Source organism: Corapipo altera, unplaced genomic scaffold (genome assembly GCF_003945725.1).
Source record: "Corapipo altera isolate COAL_440 unplaced genomic scaffold, ASM394572v1 52b, whole genome shotgun sequence".
In the NCBI taxonomy this organism is placed as follows: Eukaryota; Metazoa; Chordata; class Aves; order Passeriformes; family Pipridae; genus Corapipo; species Corapipo altera.
This window is the reverse complement of record NW_020884922.1, coordinates 6,033,035-6,039,034: the sequence shown is the minus strand read 5'-3', so window position 1 is coordinate 6,039,034 and position 6,000 is coordinate 6,033,035.

The window sequence follows — 6,000 nt, the reverse complement described above, 5'->3', positions numbered from 1 at the left end:
GAAGCTAAGAAACATTTAAAAACAAATCTCTTAAAGGCTCCTATCAATTTTATTTTCAGAACATGAAAATTGTTATAGTAAAGTGCTATATCAAAGAGAACATTTGGTGGCATGAATGTTGGATTAGAAGCCTGGATGTTACCCTTGGAGATGCAGACTCTCAACAGCAGTCATAAAATATACATCTAGACCTAAAAGGCCTGAAACATATAAAATGTACTTTTAGTACTTGGGACCAAATGAAAAAATCACATCTTTACATTCTATCGTGTCACCAGTTAAGACACACAGGGCACCCATGTATGGATAAAGACAAAGCAAATGGGGAAAGGATGGGGAAAAGTATAAGGAGGCGAAGAGCAGAGAGGAGTATGTGGTGGTGAAATGGTAGAATCTTCCTTAGGGAAAGTTTTCTTAAATCCTAATTTTTTTTCTCTCCATCCTTATAGAAAAAAAGAAATCAAACACACTACTTTCCCTGAACCTACATTTCTGCCCTTTTTGAAAACTTCACCATAGTCAGGTATTATTTATCCATAGTAGTTTTTGCTGGTCAGGAGCATCTGCTTTACACTGCCCTAAGAAAGCACGTTGGCAATGCAGTGCACATTTCCACTGTGCTCAAGTTGCAGTGCTCCCATGAGCAGAATTCTTTTTAGCTGGGAAATTCAGTTGTGTAAATGGAAACTCCTTTACCTATGCCAAAAGTAAATGGAAAGAGATTTAAATTTTCAGAGACTCCATTCTGTATTGCTCATAAATCATCATACTTATTACAATGAATCAAAATGAACTCCTCAGGAACACTAATGATAAAGTTTTTAAATGGTATGGCCAGCAGCCTAGCCTCCTTGCCTTTGGACTTAAAAGCTTAGTCCCAGAATGAAGAATACAGAAAAATTATTAAAGTCAGTTAACCAAGTATTCAAAATTGTCCCCATAACGCTTTCTGAGCTGTGTTGATGCTGTTTTCCATGAAGTGTTATTTATAACTTATTTGCTATTGATCTATCTCTGCTCAATTATTTTCATTACCTCATTGTCAGCAAATGCACACTTACCTGTCCTGTAAATGCTAAGGATCGTACCTCATTCAAACCCAAAGTGTGTGTGTGAGCTCTGAGATGCTCATTCAGATGCAATGGATGGAATTCATCTGTTTTCAGCTGTTTGAGGGTTAAAAACAGTCTGAGTTAATTGTTTAAATTCTTGAAATAGCCAAAGAAAAGAGAACAAAACTTAGGTCAGGATAAACAGGCCTCTGTACCCTGAGAAGTACCTCCCAAGGTATCAAGGTGAAGAAAATTGATAGCTAGCTCTATTAACTTCAGTAGGCATTTTTAAAATGTCCATTTGTTAAAAATGAGCCTAGCACAACCCTTCTCATAGTTTAAATTCCTGAGTTCCGAATAAATACCTAAAACCTCAGAACATAATTACAGTTGTCTTAGATAGCAGAACTATAAACAAATGGATTTAATATTTTCTGTACAAGTGTGTGCTCTTAATACTGGATCACAAGATAAAGGCTGAAGCAATAAACTCTGAAATAAACAACAGTTTTGCTACTGATTGAAAACCTCAGACTCGTGGTGCATATCTGCATATCAAGAAGAACTGAAATACTAAATAACATTCTTTATTATTAACTTGTCTTGATTTTTTTTAAAAAAAGCACCAGTGTACTACCTGACAGCACCTAAGTAAGGTAATTTTGTTTCATGAAACAGGACTAATTACTAAAACATTTTAGCAAAAGCAAAAAGCAATTTAGAACTTTATGTGGCTATGCTTTCACATGAATTTGTCATTTTGAATTGAGTGCTAGGAAACCTGTAGATGAGTTTTCTGTATCTTCAAATTTCAGTTTTGGGGAGCAATTTAAGTAAAGTCACTCTCTTTCCTTGATCCCAAGTACTTTCAACAACTAGAAAGTAAAAAATACCAATAACCATTAACTTCTTCCTGGCCTGAATGTCCCTTCCCATCAGGCATCCCAATCCCAAACTGCTAGCATAATCAGCAGTTTCCTCATGAACCCAAATAGTTGAAGCAGGTAACTGTTCACTGGAGGCAACACAGGATTTCCTAGCAATGTGAAGAGCTCAGACTGTGCTAAGTTCACCTCCACCTCTGCCATCTGCCATGGTCTGTGGTCCATGAGGAGCAAGAAAGTGAACTGTGCCATGAGTCTGGGTGCAGCTGTGCCCTAACAGCTGACACAAGAGACAATAACAAAATGAAGCAAATGTGGATCCAGGCCACTAATCCTTTACTTGCTCAGACGGGAGATGGAAAGGACACATCACTCTCTCTGTGCTGAAGTGCAGAAGGCAGCCTGCCTTTGTCTGATGTCAAATATTTAATGTGTCTAGTTCATGTGTGGTGGATGGTTTGGGAAACAGATTGTCTGAGCCTACGGATGACTTCTGCCTTGAGAAAGCTGCCCAAAACAGAGGGAACAAACGAGCTGGTTTTCCACAGTCCAGAAAAGGACTGGTGGACATACGTGGTCTGCTATGCATGGCAGCGTGATTGAGGCCTTACAGCAGCATCTTGCTAGTCCTGTAGTGCACACTGAACCTGGAATGATGTAACCATGTGTAGATTGGCTCATATTTGTCCTGTAAAATGATTTGGCAGTGCACAGATCTCGGGCTAATGGTAGTCAAGTGATGTCACACTAGAAGACCTCTAATAAAGCATCACTAAAGAGAACAATATGTATTCCCAGCTGATTGTCAGATGAACTTCCTCTGTTGCAATTTTTGCCTTGGTTCTGTCACAGCAATTACTTGGCAGAAATATTACCAGAAAAAAAAAAATAAAAAAGAAAATAAAGTCTTGCAGTCAATACTAGAGAATGCAAACTTCATAACTAATAATGTAAGTACCCATGTATTACTCTGAATACATGCAAAGTTGAATAAAAAAGTAGTCTCTTTTTCATGGTGGATGAAAAATTAAGTTTCAGAAAGAATTCAGTTTATGGTTGGTATTTTTCACTTTCAGAGTTTTTTATGCATAATTTTGAGTGACTACAATAACTCATTCATCTCTACAAATCACATTCTGTGTTCTTTTCTATAATTGTAATAGGCACAATCTGCTCATCATCATCATGGCCAGGCTTCACAAATGAAGATTTGGGAAAGGCTCTACCCACATTTGTTACAAGTACACTGGTGGCTAATAAGGTCAATACGAGATAGACATGTCTGATTGCAAAAGGCACAACAGAAAGGTACAACAGAAAGGTGGTATATTCTGCAAGACACAATTCTTTCTGCGTTGTCTTTTCTCCTTGAGAATGATCCTGCGTGTATTCTCAAAGGAAGCAGCAGTGTTATAGATGGTGTGTCTCCAGAGCTCCCGATTGGAGGCCAGAGTAGACCAGTTATGTTGATCAATATGGCCGAGGCTGAGATGTTGTTTCAGGGAGTCCTTGTATCTTTTCTTTGGGGCTCCTCTCTTGCGGTAGCCAGTGGCAAGTTCACTATAGAGTGAGATCTTAGGGAGGTGGTGGTCCTTCATCCTTGAGACATGCCCAACACAGCTGTGTTCTCAGTAACATGACCTCAATACTTGTGATTGCTGCTCGTTCTAGAACAGATAATCTGACCTTGGTCAGATTGGTCACATAATCTGACCGGTGGATGTTTAGGATTGTACCGAGACAGCTTTGATGGAAGTGTTCTAGGAGACGCAGGTAGTGGCGGTAGATGACCCATGATTCAGAACCATATAAAAGAGTAGACAGCACTATGGCTCTGTAAGCACTGATCTTTATACTTTTCTTCAAGTGTTTATTACACCATACTCTTTTACGGAGTTTTCCAAAAGCACTATATGCCTTTGCTAACCTGTTGCCTATCTCTCTGTCAGTCTTACCATCCGAGGAGATGAGGCTGCCTAGGTAATTAAACTGCTGAACTGATTTGAGCTCTGATTGGCCAATGGTGATATGGGGATGATGGAAGACTTCCTGAGGTGCAGGTTGATAGAGAACTTCTGTCTTCTTTAAGCTGACTTCCAGCCCAAAGAGCTCAGCAGCGTCTGCAAAGCAGGATGTTAAACGCTGCAGAGCTGCTTCTGTGTGGGCAACAAGGGTGGCGTCATCAGCATAAAGCAGCTCCCGGACAAGATGGTTTAAGGTCTTAGTATGAGCCTTCAGCTGCCTTAGGTTGAATAGGTTTCCATCAGTACAATACTGAATGTAAATACCATCTTGATCATCGAGGTCTGCAGTGGCCCTTTGCAGCATCATGCTGAAAAAGACTGTGAATAGAGTTGGTGCAAGAACGCACCCTTGTTTCACACCACTGGTTATTAGAAAGGGCTCAAAAAGTGCATCACCATATCTGACTTGGCCGTGCTGATCCTCATGGAATGAGATGATCATTTTAAGGAACTTAGGGGGACATCCTAAACATTCCAAAATCTGCCATAGACCTTTTCTGCTCACAGTACTGAAAGCCTTGGTGAGGTCAACAAAGGTTACATAGAGACCTTTGTTCTGTTCCCTACACTACTCTTGCAGTTGTCTGAGAACAAATACCATGTCTGTGGTGCTCCTGTTGGCTCTGAAACCACACTGGCTTTCAGGTAGAATTCCTTCTGCTATAGCGGGTATTAGTCTGTTCAAGAGTATTCTTGCCAGGATTTTGCCAGCAATGGAGAGCAGAGTAATACCACAGTAATTTGAACAGTCTGATTTAACTCCTTTCTTCTTATACAAGGTGATGATGACTGCATCGTGAAGGTCTGATGGTAGTTCACCTAGTTCCCAACAGCACACCACAAACTTGTGAAATTTGGTATGGAGTGCAAGGCCCCCATGTTTCCAGATTTCAGGTGGAATTCCATCAACCCCAGCTGCCTTGCCAATTTTCACCTGCTGTATGGCCTTAAAGGTTTCTCCCAAAGTGGGGGCAATATCCAATTCATTCTTCACCAGTTGTTGTGAGATGGACTGAATTGCTGAGCCTTCCACTACACGACTCGTACTGAAGAGAGTCTGAAAGGGTTCAGACCATCAATTCAGAATGGAGGTTTTATGTGTCAGAAGCGTTTGACCATCTGCGCTGAGTAGACGGCTTTGGACTTGGTATGTAGGCCTCTATGCTGTTTTTAAGGCCTCATAGAATCCTCTGTGATCCCTGTATCTGCTCATAATTGAGTTTTCTTAGCTAGATTGATCCACCATTTGTTCTGGATGTCACAAAGTTTCTGTTGGAGCTTGCTGCATGCAAGACGAAAGGCTGCTTTTCTTACATGACAGGATGGCAGTGCAAGGTGTGCTTGGTGAGCAGTTCTCTTCTTCCTCAACAATTTCTAGATCTCCTGATTGTTTTCATCAAACCAGTCCTTGTTCTTCTTGAAGGAGAACCCTAAAAATTCTTCAGAGGACAGCTGGATGCTGTTTTTAATATGGAGCCAGAGTGTTTCAGGAGAGGGATGTAAACAATTTATAGAATGATTTTCAAGCCTAGTTTGAAGGTTTGCCTGGAATCTGTCTCTCACTGTGGCTGATTGGAGATTGTTAACTTGGAGTCTCCTCCTTGGGATATTGCCCCTTTTTGGTTTGAACTTAAGATTGAAGTTAAGTTTGCAGCGCACAAGCTGATGGTCTGTTTGGCATTCTGCACTGGGCATCACAGGGGTGTAACGGACATCGTGAACATCCCTCCGTGGCACCAAGACATAACCAATGAAATGACAATGCTTAGATCTAGGATGCATCCAGATTGTCCTCAGGCTATTTTTCTGTTGAAAGATAGTATTAGTGATGTTGAGGTGTTGCTCTGCACAGAATTCTAGCAGAAGTTGATCACTATCGTTGCAGTTTCCAACACCATGCTTGCCTAATATTTCTTTCCAGGCTTCAAAATTCTTACCTACTCTGGCGTTGAAATCACCAAGGATAACGATCTTATCATCTGTAGGAACCTTCTGGGTAAGGTGGCGCAGGTCAGTGTAAAATTTATCTTTTTCGGCAGG